This window comes from Aquarana catesbeiana, linkage group LG06 (genome assembly GCF_042186555.1).
Source record: "Aquarana catesbeiana isolate 2022-GZ linkage group LG06, ASM4218655v1, whole genome shotgun sequence".
NCBI lineage: Eukaryota > Metazoa > Chordata > Amphibia > Anura > Ranidae > Aquarana > Aquarana catesbeiana.
The window spans coordinates 387,119,835-387,141,370 of record NC_133329.1 but is presented as its reverse complement, the minus strand read 5'-3'; positions in this window follow the sequence as shown (position 1 = coordinate 387,141,370).

Genomic DNA, 21,536 nt, shown 5'->3' with positions numbered 1-21,536 from the left:
CTCCAATATGACACAGTGCAATAACCAACCACAGACAGAGACCCACAAATAACAACAGACAGATAAGTGCAATAAATTGGAAATACCAGGTTCATAAACAATAGCCAGGCCAGGGTCATACACAGCAGATCAGCAGATGGACAGGGGATGTTCCAGAGACATAAACGTAAGCCAGGCTAAGGTCATACACAGGGAGGTCAGCAGATGGGGTATGGAACACAGGACAGGGAGAGGATGGATGGGTCAGACTGCAGGCAGGGATGCAAGGTAACAGGTGGGACAGGATAGGGTCCGAGACAGGGAGACAGGATCAGGGCACAGGATCAGGGCACAGGATCAGGGCACAGGATCAGGGCACAGGATCAGGGCACAGGATCAGGGCACAGGATCAGGGCACAGGATCAGGGCACAGGATCAGATTGCTAGCAGGTCAGGAGGCAATGAAGAAATCAAGGCAAACATGTGAATGTTTGCCGGGTATTTATAGGCCTGTGATTGGCCTCAAGTGACACCTGATTGTAGGAGGTACTGTCTGCTCCACACTGCCAGGATCCATCCACTGGTGGACGCCAGTACTGCGGCCCAAAGATGATATACTATTAAAGGGAAAAGCTCTCCTGACAGTTCCAAACTGCCAGGAGACACCTGCTGGTGGACCTCAGTACTGCATGCCAAATAACAGGCCTTACCAGCAGATGGAACATTTCCTGACACAAGGCCTGTGAAGAGCGACCTGAAAATCAGGAACGAGCGGACAATAAAACAAAGATTTCTTAATGCCAACTGACCAAACACACTGAAAAGCAGATACAAACCTCACAAGCACAGACTGAACAACAGTTAAAACGAACTGAAAAATACGAGTCTCACAAGCGCAAATCGTCTCTCTCCAAACTTCTACTAACACGAGATAAACACGAGATTAGCAGAAGGAGCCCAAAGGGTGTCGTACGGGCTATTGAACGTCCGTTTTATAGTCTCGCCGGACTTGGTGTACGTCACCGCGTACTAGGCTGTCGAACTTTTGTGTGATCGTGTGTAGGCAAGTCCGTTCGTTAGAAAGTCTGCTGCAAGTCCGCCGAAAGTCCGCCGGAAGTCTGTCGGACAGGCTGTCGGACTTTTGTAGACGAAAAGTCCGACCGTGTGTACGCGGCATAAGGATGAGCTCCGGCGTGTTCGCACAGCCCATGCGCAGAGCCCCCCTGGAAGTCGACACAACGCTAATCACAGGCAGTGAGACATATACCCAATGCGCGGCTGCAGAGATCGGGAAATGTCTCACTGATTAGCGCAGCGCAGTGCCTACTTCCTGGCGGGCTCTGCACGTGGAGTGTGCGAACACGCCGGAGCTCATCCTTACTCAACACATAGCAATCTGCTCAGTTCCAGGTGAATATTGTTTTTTAACAGCTGCCATCACACACTTGGTCACGTGCATCATACTCTCTGCTGTGTGTGTCACCCGCACATGACTGGGCCTCGCTACGCACCATGCATATGAGAAACAGATCGGATGAGGAAATTTGCTGCAAATATTCCAGGTTCCTGTGGCGAAGTCTTTCTATGTAAACCAAAGCCAGCATCATGGAGCAGGGGGAGATACAAGCTTCCCTACAAACACAGAGAGAACCAGCTATCAGGAACATGGTCAATCATGTCTGTCAGTCTAAGGCCAGGTTTTAAAGGGACCTCTCTCCAGATATTCATTTCCAAAAAAACATTCTTCCCATATAATTACATAAAGGGCTTAATTTTATGCATGTTATTTACCTGTAAGAGCCTTCCTGTGTGCGGACATCCAAAAGCCCCAAGACTGTTGTTGGGTGCCATCATCAGTCAGCAGTCCCAGCAGACTCAGATGTCACTTTAGTGGTATTCACCTAATATCACACCTCTCTGTATGGCACCGCATGTCACTGCACAGCAATCGCAGGTGGTTGTGCAGTGACACGAATGAAGTGTAACTTTGTGCATGTCCCATAAAGTTCACACACCCAAATAAATAAAATGGGACCTGTGTCATGCGATAAAACGTTCATCACACCTCACCTGCCACACATCTCTGCAGTCCAAAGTTGATTGCTGCTGGCACACAAAATGCTCCATGTGCTTTAGTGTGTTGGCAAGTGTGAACAGGCCCTTAAAGTGCACTTTAACGTGCACATAGGATGCATTAAGGTGAAAAAACACATAGGTTTACACAGAGAGTTCAATGGTCAGGATTAAGTAACACAGAGAGTTTAAGGGTCAGGATTAAGTAACACACATATCCTGTTTCCCCGAAAATAAGACCTAGCGTGATTGTCAGTGATGGTTGCAATATAAGCCCTACCCCCCAAATAAGCCCTACCCTGTTTCCCCGAAAATAAGCCCCACCCTGAAAATAAGACCTACAAGGACTTTAACTAGGGCTTATTTGGGGGGTAGGGCTTATATTGCAGCCATCATTGACAATCACGCTAGGTCTTATTTTCGGGGGAAACAGGGTAGTTCAGGGGTCAGGATTAAGTAACACACAGAGTCCAGGGGTCAGGGTTAAGTAACACAGAGAGTTCAGGGGTCAGGATTAAGTAACACACAGAATTCAGGGGTCAGGATTAAGTAACACACAGAGTTCAAGGGCCAGGATTAGGTAACACAGAGAGTTCAGGGGTCAGGATTAAGTAACACACAGAGTCCAGGGGTCAGGGTTAAGTAACACAGAGAGTTCAGGGGTCAGGATTAAGTAACACACAGAATTCAGGGGTCAGGATTAAGTAACACACAGAATTCAAGGGTCAGGATTAAGTAACACACAGAGTTCAAGGGCCAGGATTAAGTAACACAGAGAGTTCAGGGGTCAGGATTAAGTAACACACAGAGTCCAGGGGTCAGGGTTAAGTAACACAGAGAGTTCAGGGGTCAGGATTAAGTAACACACAGAGTTCAGGGGTCAGGATTAAGTAACACACAGAGTTCAGGGGTCAGGATTAAGTAAAACACAGAATTCAGGGGTCAGGATTAAGTAACACAAAGAGTTCAGGGGCCAGGATTAAGTAACACAGAGTTGCAGGAACTTTTTTGTTTCTTGGAGAGTTTAAATACTAATGACTAACCTAAAATTTACATACACTTTCAGTCCTCAGGAAATCGCATTTCTTGATTTACTGATTTGTATTGATGAGAATGGTTACATTGTAACCGATTTGTATCATAAAGTGAGTTCTGGTAACAGCATTCTACATGCCTCAAGTTCACATCCTGCCCCATTAATTAGAAGCATACCTTATGTACAATATCTGCGTTTTCTAGGAATTGTTCTCCGGAGGAGGATTTTTTCCATCAATCTGGTCTTTTACGATTGAGATTATTGGATAGAGGCTGCTCAAAAACCCTGTTAAGGAAAACCCTCAATAAAGCTAGGGATAGACCTAGATCTGAACTTCTGTTTAAGAACACCCCTAAAACTGAAATTAATACAGTCAAGTTCATTACTCGCTTTTCTGCCCATGAACAGTCTTTACGTTCATCCATCCCAAACAACTGCCACCGATTGGCCGAGGACCATACTCTATCTAAATATATACGCTCCACCCCAGAGTTAGTGTTTAGACAGGTGGTCTCTTTGCGAGACACCCTCACCAACAGCCATTATCAAATTAATTCAGAGACTCTACCTCGCCCCTCCAGGGGAACCTATCGCTGTGGCAGATGTAACCGCTGCCCTTGGATCACCAAGGGTAGTGGCATTCTTTTGCCCAATGGTCAATGGCATCAGTCGAGACAATATGCCGATTTTACTACTCGTGCTGTCATCTATTTAATGACGTGCCAATGTCACGTCTTTTATATAGGCAAAACTTTTCGTGAACCAGAACAAAGGATAAGAGACCACTTATAATATTCTGGTAGCGGGAAAATTCTGACACCTATCACCAGACATATAGGTCTTCACCATAGATTTTATAACACACTGGTCTCTTTCTTTGTGCTTGAGGTTGTCCCTCCCAATCCTAGAGGGGGTGATTGGGACAAATCGATTCTGAGATTTGAGACCTATTGGATAGAAAGGCTTTCCATCCTTAATCCCCCAGGAATTAATGAGGTTAACTCATATAAACCTTTCTTGTAATCTGTTTCCAATGACTATGACGTGACAATGTATATGTCTTTTCCTTTTTCCCATTACTTTAACTTTGTTTTCCTGTTTCTTTTTTTCTTACTAGTTGATTTGGTTTTGTGGTGTCCTGGATTGAACACTATAATTCAGGAGAGTGAGATATTAAAATGAAGGGTACCTTTGCACTTTTCCACTGAATTTATACAAATATTTATTATTTGATTAATTTAATGTTAAAACAATAATATATAATCATACAAAATTCTTTTCCCCCCATTTTTCCTTTTTTGGTTTCTCCTGGTGCTGGACAGGACTTTTGTAATAGGAGTGATGTGCTCCAATTGCTGGCCCTGATGCTGGGTGTCTAGTTTTCCCAGGCGAGTGTGTGATCTCCCGTCCTCTTGGCACCCTTCGGTGTGTCCACTAGATGGCGCCCGTGGATGCCATTCTTTGTTAGGACGGCACATGGCTATTCTTATGTGTTTTTGACACTAAGAGGCCGTGTTGCGGTACCACGCATGAGCAGCCGATCATTCGTGCGCACATGCGCAGTCTGAGATCATATCCGGTGACGTCAGTCAATGGCCTCTGAGCACTTTTGTGATTGTCATTCGGATAGGAATCAGGTGTATCTGTTTGTATATAATGGGAGCTAGTCTCTATAAACTTGGATTGATTGGTATGTGTTATCTCAACTGTTGATGCAGTGTCTATATATACCTGTGTGATGGTTATGTTTTCCGATCTAGAAATCTTGCTGGACTTGGTCTGTGCTTGGAAGCTTTTTTTTGATGTTTTATACCTATATTCATTGAATCTTGGACTCCCTTTGAGCCTGTTGGTGGTGTTTCATCTACCTGTGATCTTAATATCAGGGAATTCAGATTCCTCAATTAGGTGAGTGCTTCTTTGTCACTCCACATCGGGTAATTCTGATTTGTCTAACATAGAGTTTAGAGGTTTTATTAATTCTTACTTTTTTGTGCACTGTCGTTGCCTACCCTATATAGAACATCTATGTGGTTTCATGGACTATCATCATCTATATTGAAATATAGTGCCCTCCTAGATAAACTATACTCCCCGCCAGACATCATATCCTCATAAAGATGTTATAGGTGTGTATCCTTCTTTCATTGTTGTCTACTTTCAGACTGCGTATTTCCAAAAAAGGATTGGTTGAGAGATTTTTAGGTCCACCATATGAATTCTGATATTTTGGAATGAGGTTTAACATGATATATCTACTTTTTTTATATATGTATATACATTCAAAGTTGTTTTCTCTTGAATTAGTGCTTTACACATCTTTATTTTACCTGGTTTACCTGGTTCCCACACTCGCCTGGGAGATTGCCTTTCTACGCCTTGAGTATCTTGGTGCTGGCGATTTTGGTGAGTCTTTCTTCGCTTTTATAAGATAATTCCATTGGGATCCTGTCCTGAGCACTAGGGGGTAACCCTAAGGGGCTATACAATGTTTTTGTACACAGTTACATGACGTTGCACAATGAAGGTTGGCGGCTCGTTCTGTATCTGCTATTTGATTACAATTATTGTATATTTTTGCTTCTCTTTTGTAGATCATTTTCTGACAAAATATACTCCTGAGGAAATGGATAACCGAAAACATGTAGAGTTTGCAACTGGAGAATTGTTTCCGTGTTCACTATTGCGGAACGTATTTGATACCTATTTCTCCTAGATTGTGTCAGAGAAGTCGGTGCATCATATTTAGCAGCATCCGATGTCTAGTATTTACTTGTTCATGTTTTTAATGATGTATGTTTTTGTACAATAAATTTATTTATTCTTGTAACTTCACTGTGTAAGTCCATACTGTACCATGAAAGTCCATATTGCCTCCACAATTTTCGAATTTTCTATAATATCACAGTGGAGTTTCTGATGGATTTATCACATGCTGTAAAAAATGAAAGGAGATTTGTGTGATCAGGAAAGAACAACCCTGAACAATGCTGGACTGGCTGCTTTCATTTCTTAATTTTCCTTCATTTAGGCTTCATGTACACGGAACGTTGTTTAACCTCTCCTGAAAGATTTAACTTGACAGCTAGAAACCTGCGTTTAAAAACGTCTGCGTTTAAAAACGCATTTAGGCCCCATGTACACGGGATGCTGCTAAACACACGTTCAGAGGCAGTTGGACGCTTTTTTCAACTGCCCCTGAACTCATCCAATGTTATCCTATGTGACCATGTACACAGTCTGGTTTATTGCCGTTTTTAGGCAGTTGCGTTTTACAACGTTTCTTTGAAAGCAAAAAAATGGGTTCAGACGCCAAAGATTTCCACATTTCAGAGACCAAGCGTGGCTAAATGTGGCTAAATGCGGTACTGGCGTTCAGCCGCGTTTTCGTTTATAAGCGTTTTTAAAGGTACCCTATTTTTTTTACATTAAAAATCTCAAAAATGATGGCAAATGATGAAAAACCATTAAAAAAAATATTCAAAAAAATTGTAATTGCTTGCAATGATTCATAGACTATTTATATACCCTAAAGAGCCCTTGATCCAATCCAATACACCACTAGCATTGCTGTTATCCGAACTATAATTGGAATTTGACATATATGTTGTTAGATTTGAACAAGCAACTTGTGGCAGGTGACGTGGCAAGTGGACAATCCACAACTTGTGGCAGGTGACGTGGCAAGTGGACAATCCACAACTTGTGACAGGTGACGTGGCAAGTGGACAATCCACAACTTGTGGCAGGTGACGGGGCAAGTAGACAATGCACAACTTGTGGCAGGTGACGTGGCAAGTGGACAATCCACAACTTGTGGCAGGTGACGTGGCAAGTGGACAATCCACAACTTGTGGCAAAAGTGATGTGGCAAGTGGATAATCCACAACTTGTGGGTGGCAAGTGGACAATCCACATCTGGTGGCAGGTGACGTGGCAAGTGGACAATCCACAACTTGTGGCAGGTGACGTGGCAAGTGGACAATCCACAACTTGTGGGTGGCAAGTGGACAATCCGCAACTTGTGGCAGGTGACGTGGCAAATGACAATCCACAACTTGTGGCAGGTGACGTGGCAAGTGGACAATCCATAAATTGTGGCAAGTGGACAATCCACAACTTGTGGGTGGCAAGTGGACGATCCACAACTTGTGGCAGGTGACGTGACAAGTGAACAATCCACAACTTGTGGCAGGTGACATGGCAAGTGGACAATCCACAACTTGTGGTAGGTGACGTGGCAAGTGGACAATCCACAACTTGTGGCAGGTTATGTGGCAAGTGGACAATCCACAACTTGTGGCAGATGATGAGGCAAGTGGACAATCCACAACTTGTGGTAAGTGACGTGGCAAGTGGACAATCCACAACTTGTGGCAGGTGATGTGGCAAGTGGACAATCCACAACTTGTGGCAGGTGATGTGGCAAGTGGACAATCCACAACTTGTGGCAGGTGATGTGTTAAGTGGACAATCCACAACTTGTGGCAGGTGACGTGGCAAGTGGAAAATCCACAACTTGTGGCAAGTGACATGGCAAATGACAATCCGCAACTTAAAGATACTTTAAGTATCCGCAACTTTTTGACCTGAAAAGACCAAAAAATGATTAAAAACAATGGAAAAACATAAAAAAATAGTTAAAAATGTTTTAATTACTTGCGATGATTCATAGACCATATATAGCCCTTGATGCAATGCAATACAATGCATTGCTGTATCCAAAAAAGCACAGGTATAGAGTCAAATACAAGTAGACAACTGCTCTCTTTGCGTCGTGCGACGTGGCTCCCAAACAAAATTGACGTCCTTTTTTTCCCCACAAATAGAGCTTTCTTTTGGTGGCATTTGATCGCCTCTGCGATTTTTATTTTTTGCGCTGTAAACAAAATAAGAGCAACAATTTTGAAAAAAACGCATATTTTTTTACATTTTGCTATAATAAATATCCCCAAAAATATATAAAAAAAACATTTTTTTTCCTCAGTTTAGGCTGATCATATTCTTCTACATATTTTTGGTAAAAAAAAAAAAAATCGCAATAAGCGTTTATTGATTGGTTTGCGCTAAAGTTATAGCGTTTACTAAATAGGGGATAGTTTTATGGCATTTTTATTAATAATTTTTTTTTTTTACTAGTAATGGCGGCGATCATCGATTTTTATTGTGACTGCGAAGTTATGGCGGACATTTTTGACACATTTTTGGGACCATTGTCATTTATACAGCGATCAGTGCGATTAAAAATACACTGATTACTGTGTAAATGACACTGGCAGTGAAGGGGTTAACCACTAGGGGACGGGGAGGGGTTAAGTATGTCCTAGGGGAGTGATTACTAACTGTAGGGGGGATGGGCTAGCTGTGTCATTACTCTGATCACTGCTCCCAATGACCGGGAGCAGTGATCAGTGACATTTGTCACTAGGCAGAACGGGGAGATGTTGTTTACATCAGCATCTCCCCGTTCTTCCTCTTCGTGAGGCGACCGTGGGTATCCCCGCGGCGATCGAGTCCGCGGGACCCGACTCACAGAGCTCCCGGCCGGCGCGCACGCAATGGCACGGCGGGGAATTCAAATGGACGTACAGGTACGCCCATTTGCCCAGCCGTGCTGTTCTGCCGACGTACATCGGCGTGCGCCGGTCGGGAACTGGTTAAAGTTTTCACAGAAAGCAATGCAAAAGTGAAAGGTGGTTATATCATTTTACACATAATCATTAACACTATGAAAATGGAATTTCCAATGGATGAGTCTTTATCACGTGCAGTATATAAAGGAGCTGAAACTGAAAGGAGAGATTAGAGTGAGCAGAGGACAACCCAGAACAATGCTTACTGGTTACTTTCAATCTTTAAAGTGGAGTTCCACCCACTTTTACAACTCTTCAGCATCCCTCACTAAACTGTGCACTGTAAATGAATTAGATTTTTTTTTTTTTTCTCAGCACCTACTGTATATCTGCTGTATTCATTTTTCACTTCCTCCTCCCTGGCCGTGGCCCATCGCATCATTTCCTGTTTGCAATGCCTTCTGGGAAGGGGCGGCAACTTCCTCTGACACTGCCGTTGCTATGGAAACCTGACCTGAAACCTATTACACTGCTTGTGCTGCACTGAGCATGTGCGAGATCTGCAAGGATGAGATCCAGGAAGAAAACTACAGTCTGGCTTCAGATGCCCACACTTAAGATGGCCACGGCCTGCTGTAAGTTTATAAAATATAAAATAACAAACTACTGCTATAAACTAACAAAACAGACCTTAGTTTACAAATTAACTTTACTAGAATACATTAAGCTTGTGTATTATAGGGGTATTTTTATTTAAAAAGTATAATTTCGGCCGGATCACCACTTTAATTTAGGTTTTCTTACTGAAGAGGAGAATAAACAGGCCAACGAAGCTAAACAACAAGCCCTTAATATTCTCAATGACGCTCTGAAGAAGAAGATAGAATGCACGAAGGTAAAAAAACCTTCAGCCTTTACACACACTGTAAGCCTTTTGCGATCAGTGATCATTGAAGCTTTGATACCTAGACTATAATTTTGGCTATTTTATCAGTTTGAAAGCGATGTCAAAAAACGAAAAACTGGCACGTGCACATTCCTAGTTCTCTAACTTATAATGGCATAGGACATTGATTAAGGCCCGTTCTGGGTGGAAACGCTTTATCGCTGGGATCCACTATGTTTTGTTAACAAAAAAAGCTCTTGTTGAATTCTGAAGACAAATGCCACTGCTACAGTGCCTTGCAAAAGTATTCATCCCCCTTGGCTTTTTACCTATTTTGTTACATTACAGCCTTTAGTTCAATGTTTTTTTAATCTCAATTATATATGAACACAATAGTCAAAGTTGGTGAAGTAAAATTAGAAAAACATATACATAAAACTATTTTTTTTTTTTAAAAAGAACATGTTTATTCGTAAGTAAAAAGTATATACAATTTCCGTAAACAGATACATCGTCCACATTTTACACTAAAGTATATAATCTATTGTTACTTCCATTGAAGTATTATAGTAATTGGCACTTGATTTGATTGTAGCCGTATTAGTGCAATTGTGACAGAGAAAATTGAGTACTGTCCGTGATACTTTTTTATTTGCACTAACATACAATTCAATTTTTCAGGACAAGCTTTCGGGGTATGTCCCCTTCTTCAAGGTCCAAGCAGTACTGATTCACAAATTTTTAAGCAGAATGTTAAAGAAGAAGAAAAAAAAAAAAAAAGAGAAAACCAAACACATACAAATCAATGGTAATAAAGATAGCAGCAGAGTTAGTGAGATAAGGAAGAGGGAGAGCTAGGGGGGGAATGCAGGGGGGGTATACTAGTCACAGAGCGGTCGTAAAACTTTAGCATAATGTGTAAGGAAACCAATATCTAAATTCAGGCCATTATTCTTCGTGTCAAAAAGAAGTATCATCCTTAGTTCAAAAGTTTTCCTTTCCTGGATAGTTCTGAAATTCCCTTTAAGAACTAAGACATTGAGGTCTTCTATAGTGTGGTCCGATTGTGAGAAGTGATGTCCCACAGGTGTGCATAAACTGTCTTCTTTATGTTCTTCGATGGTATGTCTGTGCAAATTCATCCTCGCTTGCAACTTCTGTCCTGTTTCACCAACATAAGATCCTTTGCTGCACCTTTTGCATTGGATGAGGTACACAACATTACTTGAGGTACAGCTGTAAGATCCCATGATATTGAAGGTCCCATTTGTGTGTGTAACACTTTTGGATAGATTTATCTGGTTGCATAGTTTGCAGCGTTTTTTATTGCAGGGTTTGCTACCATTATTTGTGACTTCATAATCAGAGTGAAGTTTCCTGCTGATTAGTTTGTGTCTGAGGTTGGGTGGTTGTCTGAAAGCCAATAATGGGGGTTGTTGGAATATTCCTTTCAGAGTTTCATCCTCTGTTATAATGGGTTGTAAATCTTTGATTATCTTTTTGATCCCTTCAAGTGCTGGGTTGTATGTGGTGACTAGAGGTACTCGGTTATTTGTTTTTTTCTCTGTGTATTGGAGGAGATTTTCTCTTTGGGTTTTCAAGGCTGTGTTTATGCTGTTGTTGATGGTTTTGTCTTTGTAACCTTTCTTATGGAAGGAGTCTGCCAGTGTTCTGAGATGTTTATCTCTGTCTTCTGGGTCTGAACAAATTCGGTGGTATCTGATGGCCTGGCTGTGTATAATGGCCCGTTTGGTGTGTTGGGGGTGAAAACTGGAACTATGAAGATAGCTGCATCGGTCAGTCGGTTTTCTGTATATCGACGTGTGTAGCTTGTCATCCCTGATGTATACTGTAGTGTCCAGGAAGTTGACATGTGTGTTCGAATAGTCCATTTTTAGTTTGATAGATGGGTGAAAAGTGTTGATCAATGAGAAGAATTGGTTTAGATTTTCTTCATCTTCAGTCCATATCATGAATATATCATCAATATAGCGATAATATCTGTATGGCTTTTGTTGTATGCTGTTCAGAAATTTGTCCTCCAGGTCAGCCATAAATAAATTTGCATATTTTGGTGCCATTTTGCTTCCCATAGCAGTACCCATACACTGGAGATAGATGTCATTATTGAAAGTGAAGTAGTTGTGTGTAAGAATGAATTCAATGAGCCGTGTCACATCCTCAGCAGTGTATTTGTGGTCTGGTGAGGATGATAGGAATCTGTGACATGCCGCCAACCCATCCTTGTGAGGGATGTTACTGTACAGAGATTCTACATCCATAGTGACTAGAAGTGTATTAGGTGGTAATTGTTGTATATTGTTAAGCTTGTTCAGAAAATCAGTGGTGTCTTGCAGGAAACTTGCAGTGTTCATGACTAAAGGTTTTAACATGTTTTCTACAAGGCCTGAGATATGTTCGGTAATTGGCACAATAGATTTCCTTTCTCTATTACAAAGACTCCCAGGTACAAAATCAGCGTATTGTATGGTGTAGCGAAATCATGCAACTTGGGGTGACACCCCCCCCCGTGTACAGTCAGTCACACCTGGCTACTCTATACATGTGTCTATGTTGTCAAGCCACCTATCCCAAATCTTGTTGTACTTGGCTGGACATCCCCTATGGCGATATATAACCTTCTTATATGGTAAGGACATATTTATTTCACCAATCCAGGCCTGGATTGTGGGAGGGATGGCCCTCATCCAGTGTTTAGCGACTAACTTTCTGGCGCATAAGAGAGTTTTGTAAAGGAAGGTAGCTAGAAACTTGTCAATGGTGACGTCCGGGAGCAACCCCAATATACATGGTCTGGGATCCAGCTGTACGGGCGAACCCATGTGATCATGTAAAAATGTAATGATTTGTGCCCAGTAATTTTGGATATCTGGGCATGTCCAAATTAGGGGAAAAATTGAGCATGGGCTGCCCGAACACCTTGGACACTTTGGGTTCTGATTCGGAGAGAATTTGGCAATTCTTGTCGGCGTGAGATAGGATTTATGTATTGCATACATCTGAGTCAGGCGCTTGGAGAGCCTAGGCGAAACCTTCTTAGCATTTTCTAATACCTCAGTCAGAGTCATCCACTGGGCCTATGTCCTCCTCCCATCTCACTTTAGCTGTGTCTATGATTCTTCCCACTGAGCGTGTTCGTAATATGTTATATAGATTGGATATCAGTTTGGCTGGGTCTGCTCCTATAATTACATCAACCAGTGGTATTGTTTGTGGGTTAGGGAATCCGTCAAAAAATTGAGTTCGAAGAGCATGCCTCAACTGTATATAACTAAATATCATGTGGGAGGGTAGTTCAAATTCTTCTTTGAGTGATTGACAGTTTCTTATGCCCGTCAGGGTAATCACCTGGTATAGAAACACTATCCACTTAGCGGCCCATACGGTAGCTCCCAGGAGAGACGACAGTTCCCTCAGCTGGGGGTTGTGCCATAGGGGTGTGTGTGAGTGGAAGAAATCGGCACCGGTCAGTTTAAGCGCAATCTCCCAAATGCATTTATGTTGAAGCAGTAGAGGGTTCTGGCCGTCTCCCCCCCTCCTGCCACCCCTACCTCTAAATAATACTTGTAAAGGGGAATAAGTATCATTATTCAGCTTTCTACATGTTAGGGTTTGGTATCTGATTTTAGCCGTTTTGTGGATGTGATAAAAATCTGATAGCTGTGCAGCTATGTAATATGCGTGGAGGTCCGGGAGGGCTGCCCCTCCCGGACCCCCTGAAGAGGTAGGGTTTTTAGGGGAATTCCAAGCTAGCTTGTGTCTGTTTGGTCCCCAACATAAAACTATTTTTCAGAAATAAAAAACTGATAATTGGAATTCACACCCTTTGTTATGAAGCCCATAAAAAGCTCTGTTGCAACCAATTGCCTTCAGAAGTCACATAATTAGTAATAGAAATGATGTCCACCTGTGTGCAATCTAAGTGTCACATGATCTGTCATTACATATACACACCTTTTTGAAAGGCCCCAGAGGCGGCAACACCTAATTAAGAGGGACCACTAACCAAACACTGCCATGAAGACCAAGGAACTCTCCAAACAAGTAAGGGACAATGTTGTTGAGAAGTACAAGTCAGGGTTAGGTTATAAAAAAAAATATCCAAATCTTTGATGAGCCCTAGGAGCACCATCAAATCTATCTTAAACAAATGGAAAGAACATGGCACAACAGCAAACCTGCCAAGATACGGCCGCACACCAAAACTCACGGAGCGGGCAAGGAGGGCATTAATCAGAGAGGCAGCACAAAGACCTAAGGTAACCCTGGAGGAGCTGCAGAGTTCCACAGCAGAGACTGCAGTATCTGTACAGGGGATGACAATAAGCCATACACTCCATAGAGTTGGGCTTTATGGCAGAGTGGCCAAAATATAGCCATTACTTTCAGTAAAATCCAAAATGGCACATTTTGAGTTTGCAAAAAGGCATGTGGAAGACTCCCAAAATGTATGGAGGAAGGTGCTCTGGTCTGATGATACTAAAAGTGAACTTTTTGGCCATCATAGAAAATGCTATGTCTGGCGCAAACCCAACACATCACCCAAAGAACACCATCGCCACAGTGAAACATGGTGGTGGCAGCATCATGATGTGGGGATGTTTTTCAGCAATCAGGACTGGGAAACTGGTCAGAGTTTGAGGGAAAGATGGATGGTGCTAAATACAGGGATATTCTTGAACAAAACCTGTACCACTCTGTGTGTGATTTGAGGCTAGGACGGAGGTTCACCTTCCAGCAGGACAATGACCCCAAACACACTGCTAAAGCAACACTTGAGTGGTTTAAGGGGAAACATGTAAATGTGTTGGAATGGCCTAGTTAAAGCCCAGACCTCAATCCAATAGAAAATCTGTGGTCAGACTTAAAGATTGCTGTTCACAAGCGCAAACCATCCAACTTGAAGGAGCTGGAGCAGTTTTGCCAGGAGGAATGGGCAAAAATCCCAGTGGTAAGATGTGGCAAGCTCATAGAGACTTATCCAAAGCCACTTGGAGCTGTGATAGCCGCAAAAGGTGCCTCTACAAAGTATTAACTTTAGGGGGGTGAATAGTTATGCACATTTTCTGTTATTCTGTCCTATTCGTTGTTTGCTTCACAATAAAAAAAAAAAAACATCTTCAAAGTTGTGGGCATGTTCTGTAAATTAAATGATGCAAATCCTCAAACAATCCATGTTAATTCCAGGTTGTGAGGCAACAAAACACAAAAAATGCCAAGGGGGGTGAATACTTTTGCAAGGCACTGTATATCACATTTCAAATTTTTTGAATAAAATCTTTATATTATGCAACAATGTATTGTAGGGAACATGACAGGCTTTCTAGTTATAAAGTCCAGCACCATCCACATGCATAACTTAGTGTTGCCTCTACAAGAAGAGAGAGATAAAGTATGTCCCTCCTCTGAGCTATTCAGCTGTGTGTGTAATCTGATCTTTCCTTTCCTTAAAGAGGTCATAACCTTAGAAAAAAAATGCTGTAAAATACCTGGCTGATCCTGCTTGTTCCTGTGTCCCCTATGTGACCTGACCACGGTAATCATGGCTGCTGATCCATGATACCATGGTCAGTTTGCATGCCTTCATCATCCCGTTCTGTTAGAGTCTCTCCTCTCTCCCCCTCCCTCCCTGCCTGTCAGTTCTTAGTGTGTGAAGATCTCCAAACCCACCCCTCCCCTCCGGTCGCTATTTTGTGTGGCAGTATGGTCGTGATATGATGGTCTTGGCGGGAAATGGTTAATGTGGTTGTAAAGTCAGTAAAATTACTGCAAGCTCCTCTGTTATAACAAGGTATAATACACAATACACATGTCTCAATGTTTTTTTAAATGTTGTTGCTAGCTTATTTCAGAGCACTGCTGTGCAGTCCAATGATCTCCCGCCGCTCTCCTCCTCCAATCTAAGGACTATAGTGGGAGGGGCTGAGCAGACAGCACAGCGGTCATGTGACCTCCCCGCTGACGTCAGAGGGGAAACTCAGCCCCTCCTGGAGTAGTCTTTGGATCGTGGGAGGAGAGCAACGGGAAGTCATGTGACCCCACAGCGGCACTCTGATATAAGGTAGCTATTTATAGATTTCAGCCCCGGAAGGATTTTCCTCCTTAATGACCAGGCCATTTTTTGCGATACCGCACTGCGTCGCTTTAACTAACAATTGCGCGGTCGCGCAACGTTGTACCCAAACAAAATGTATGTCCTTTTTTTTCCCACAAATAGAGCTTTCTTTCGTTTGCGCAAAAGTTATATTTATGGCCTTTTTATTATTATTTTTTTACTAGTAATGGCGGTGATCTGCGATTTTTAGCGGGAATGCGACATTGTGGCTGACAGATCGAACAATTTTGACACTTTTTTGGGACCACTGACATTTATACAGCGATCAGTGCTATAAAAAGCCACTGATTACTGCGTAAATGTAACTGGCAGGGAAAGGGTTAACACTAGGGGCGATCAAGGGGTTCCCTAGGTGTGTTCTAATGTGAGGGGATAGGACTGTCTAGAGGAGGAGCCAGATTGTTGTTCCTACTTAGTCAGAACAGACGATCTGTTTCTCCTCCCCTGTCAGAACCGGGATTTGTGTGTTTTCACACACAAATCCCGGTTCTAGCTCTCGTGCCCGCGATTGCGGGTGATCGGCAGCGATCGTGCCTGCCGGCCATGCACATCGGCTCCAGGGATACACTGCGGGTGCATACGTGTGCGCCTGCTATAGAGCTTTGAAGAGCCGACTGACCATGAAGGCGATTTGCGCAGCCGTGACAACCTGCTGCAGTATAACTGCGGCAGCTGGTCAGAAAGTAGTTAAAAAAACATTGACACTGTGTATTATACTTTGTTATAACAGAGGGACTGACAGTAATTGTATTCACTGACTTTACAACCACATTAACCACTTCCCGCCAGGGCTGGACTGGGTATGAAAACCAGCCCTGGAAAAAATGTCATACCAGCCCCATAGCATTATTATACCAGCTCAACAGCATAACGTCATTATTTTCTTGTTCATAAAATGGAAAACCATGCATTTTAAAGCACATTTAAAGAGTGCATTATATATAGATAAGACACATATAAAAGCACATATACACTGCTGTGCGTTCGCTGCTTACACAGTGCTGTGTTAGGAAATCAAATAAATCGCTTCCCTAACACTGACCCGCCTCTCAGCCAATCAGGTGCACTGGGTCTGGTTACCTGTCACCTGATTGGCTGAAGCGACAGGCGCTGTGATTGGATGCCTATCAGAGGGAGCGTGGAGCAACGCGCTGACCTGAGACAGGTAAGTGCCGGGCGGGGGGGACACTGGCAGGATTTGATGGGCAAACTGGTGGCAATTGATGGGGCAAACCGGTGGCAATTGATGGGGCAAACTGGCGGCAATTGATGGGGCAAACTGGCGGCAATTGATGGTTACAGTGGCTGCGTTTGATGGCATAGTGGCTGCGTTTGATGGGCACAGTGGCTGCGTTTGGGCACAGTGGCAGCGTTTAATGGGCACAGTGGTGGCGCTTGATGGGCACAGTGGTGGCGCTTGATGGCACAGTGGTTGTGTTTAATGGGCACAGTGGCTGCAATTGATGGGTACAGTGGCTGCGTTTGATGGCACAGTGGCTGTGTTTGATGGGCACAGTGGCGGGAATTTATGGGCACAGTGGCTGCGTTTAATGGGCACAGTGGTGGCAATTTATGGGTATAGTGGCTGCATTTGATGGGCACAGTGACTGTGTTTGATGGGCACAGTGGTGGGAATTTATGGGCACAGTGGCTTCGTTTAATGGGCACAGTGGTGGCAATTTATGGGTACAGTGGCTGTGCTTGATGGCACAGTGGCTGTGTTTAATGGGCACAGTGGCTGCAATTGATGGGTACAGTGGCTGCGTTTGATGGCACAGTGGCTGTGTTTGATGGGCACAGTGGCGGGAATTTATGGGTACAGTGGCTGCGTTTGATGGGCACAGTGGTGGCAATTTAGGGTACAGTGGCTGTGCTTGATGGAACAGTGGCTGTGTTTAATGGGCACAGTGGCTGCAATTGATGGGTACAGTGGCTGCGTTTGATGGCACAGTGGCTGCGTTTAATGGGCACAGTGGTGGCAATTTATGGGTACAGTGGCTGCGTTTGATGGGCACAGTGGCTGTGTTTAATGGGCACAGTGGTGGCAATTTAGGGTACAGTGGCTGGGCTTGATGGCACAGTGGCTGCATTTAATGGGCACAGTGGCTGTAATCAGTGGGTACAGTGGCTGCGTTTGATGGTACAGTGGCTGGAAGAGAGAGAGAGAGAGAGAGAGAGAGAGAGAGAGAGATGCACGGCCGGCCACTTCTATTCTCCTCGTGCAGATTAGTGGGCGGTGCTGGCGCCGCATGGGACGAGTCACGAAGAGAAAAATCAAGCAGCACGGTGTTCTCCTGCATATTACACTTTAGTTGAGTGTGGGCGGCGTGCCGGCGCCGGATCGGAGGAGGAGACACAGTGACACAGCAATTGCATAGTGCGGCCGCCGCCGCTGCTTTTCATATTGCTGACACAGGCAGCCAGCCAAGCTCCGAGGCAAAAGCGGCCCCAGCGGTACTTAATGCAGCCAGCCTACCGGGAAATATCCGGTATCCCGGTAGGCCAGTCCGGCCCTGCTTTCCGCCCAAGATTGTCATATAACGTCCTGGAATTTGAGTGGAGATATCTCGATGATGGGTGCAGCTGCAGGCATCATTCAGATATCTTCTTTTTCTGCCGGCGATTCCTACACCGTAAGAACAATCATAGTGGCTGTTTAGTGTATTTGGCTCCATCCATCTTCCCATCAACTCTGACCAGCTTCCCTGTCCCTGTTGAAGAAAAGCATCCCCACAACATGATGCTCCCACCACCATGTTTCACGGTAGGGATGGTGTGTTCAGGATGATGTGCAGTGTTAGTTTTCCACCACACATAACGTTTTTCTTTTAAGTCAAAAACTCCCATTTTAGTCTCATCTGACCAGAGCGCCTTCTTCCACATGTTTGCTGTGTCCCCCACATGGCTTCTCACAAACTGCAAACAGGACTTCTTATGGCTTTCTTTCACCAATGTCTCTCTTCTTGACACTCTGACATAAAGGTCGGATTTGTGGAGTACATGACTAATAGTTGTCCTGTGGACAGATTCTCCCACCTGAGCTGTGGATCTCTGCGGCTGGCTGCTTCTCTGATTAATGTTCTTTTTGCCCGGCCTGATTTTGAGTCTAGCTGCTATTTAATGTATGAATCAGAGTGGGGGGGGGGGGATGTTTGCCCAGGGTCCAACCAATATTAAAGTGGGCCCTGGTATACGGATCTGTGTACAGTATTTAACTCCAGTACCGGTGAATCCGGTGCTGCCGCCTTAAAGGGAGATTGTTATGTCAGATCTGCAGACATCTCAAGTCTCCCAGAAGGTGCGGGATACTCCCGCACACCCGCAAGCGCCTCACGTTCTCCCGGCAATGATCGGTGCGGCAGGGATCAGCTGTGATCACGATCTCCTTTGCATAGATTTCTAGCTGACAGCCACTTCTCCTTCTCTCCCTCCTGCGGCTGACGGCTAAAAAGCTATACAAGGAGATCGGTGATCACAGCTGTCCCTCCAACCGCACTGATCATCCCCAGCTGCTGTGTGTACTCATCCTCCAGCACCCTCCGTGTCCATCTAAGCTCCCCCCTGTTCTCTTCCACCCCCCCTCGTCCCCAGCAGCCGGCTCCCCTCCTCTCCTCTCCCACCAGCTACGGGGGGGGGGGGGGACTAGTAATAAGACACAGTGAGCGAGATTGCTCCTGTGTCCTGTGATTGCTGAGCAGAGTAAACTGTGTATACTCTGCTCAGTTTATGAATGAATAGGAGCCGCTGTCTCCTGTTCATTCATCTTCAGTGCTGAGAAAGGGACTGGGGAATGTGTCCTCAGTCCCTTTGTCTGTCTCAAGGGGGAGATGTCAGGTATCTGTTTAGACCCCTAATATTGCACCAAAGCCCCCCCAAAAATATTGTAAAAAAATTCTAAAAAATGAAAAAGTGTAAAAAAATAAAATAAACTATTAACACCACTCTCCCCTGCCCAACCAACACTGTCCACTGCCCCAACCCCCTCCCCCCAAAAAGCATTGTGAAAAAAAAAAGTGCCACCTCCCTGAAATGTGTTTTTGCAGCTTGGGATGTCTGGATCTGACCCCGCCATGCCCCCCTGTGCCCCCCGCTGTGAGTGTCTGCAGGGATCCAGGAGCCTCTGTCACAAATGGTGAGAGCAGGCGGTGGTGGCTGATGGCCTCTGTGAGGGCCACATTGCAAGGCCCGGCAGGCTGGATTTGGTGTTTGCCACATGGGGTCTAGGCTCCTAAAGCAACAGAAAAAATAAAAGGCAAAGGTAATAAATATAGCTAATATGTTTTTAAAGTACAGATTCCTTTACATTATGAATATTTATTTTACATTTTATTTGTATTGTTAACATTTTTTGCCAATGTTTATCCACAGACAGTCAAACAGAAAGTCATCTCTCCTGTAAAACTGTGTGACCAATCACAGTTCAGCCAGGGGGAAGTTTTGCACTGGACACATCAGGGATCACATTTCCATCAGTTGGAGGATTATTATGTTGGAGGTGAAGTACAAGAAGTGGTGAACGTGGAGAGACGAATATTCATTCTTCATTAAAGAATATATAAACCCAACATTTCATATTCCTGATATGTGGCTGCTGCACCATGTACTTATATGAGAAAGTCTCCTGTTCTCTATGCATTGCTTCCTTTTTATGAAATCCCTGGTGTTTCTACCCGTCCCTCTGCTTTTCTATTAAAAACTGACCACACTAGGCATGAGAGCAAAGTGTGGTCAGTTCTCTAGCTGTGCTGGGAACTCAGCCTGCTCTCCTCCAATGATCAGATTTCTCCTCCTCCAGCTCTCTAGTCAGCTGAGAACAGAGGTAATATGATCACTTAAAAGAGGAAAAGACATTATGTATAATGAGATATATACATACAGTTGCAATAAAAAGTATGTGAACCCTTTTGGAATGATATGGATTTCTACACAAATTGGTCATAAAATGTGATCTGATCTTCATCTAAGTCACAACAATAGACAATCACAGTCTGCTTAAACTAATAACACACAACGAATTAAATGTTACCATGTTTTTATTGAACACACCATGTAAACATTCACAGTGCAGGTGGAAAAAGTATGTGAACCCTTGGATTTAATAACTGGTTGAACCTCATTTGGCAGCAATAACTTCAACCAAACGTTTCCTGTAGTTGCAGATCAGATGTGCACAACGGTCAGGAGTAATTCTTGACCATTCCTCTTTACAGAACTGTTTCAGTTCAGCAATATTCTTGGGATGTCTGGTGTGAATCACTTTCTTGAGGTCATGCCACAGCATCTCAATCGGGTTGAGGTCAGGACTCTGACTGGGCCACTCCAGAAGGCGTATTTTCTTCTGTTTAAGCCATTCTGTTGATTTACTTCTATGCTTTGGGTCTTTGTCCTGTTGCAACACCCATCTTCTGTTGAGCTTCAGCTGGTGGACAGATGGCCTTAAGTTCTCCTGCAAAATGTCTTGATAAACTTGGGAATTCCTTTTTTCCTTTGATGATAGCAATCCGTCCAGGCCCTGATGCAGCATCTCAGCCCCAAACATGATGCCCCCACCACCATACTTCACAGTTGGGATGAGGTTTTGATGTTGGTGTGCTGTGCCTCTTTTTCTCCACACATAATGTTGTGTGTTTTTCCAAACATCTCAACTTTGGTTTCATCTGTCCACAGAATATTTTGCCAGTACTGCTGTGGAACATCCAGGTGCTCTTGTGCAAACCGTAAACGTGCAGCAATGTTTTTTTTGGACAGCAGTGGCTTCCTCTGTGGTATTCTCCCATGAAATCCATTCTTGTTTAGTGTTTTACGTATCGTAGATTCGCTAACAGAGATGTTAGCATATGCCAGAGACTTTTG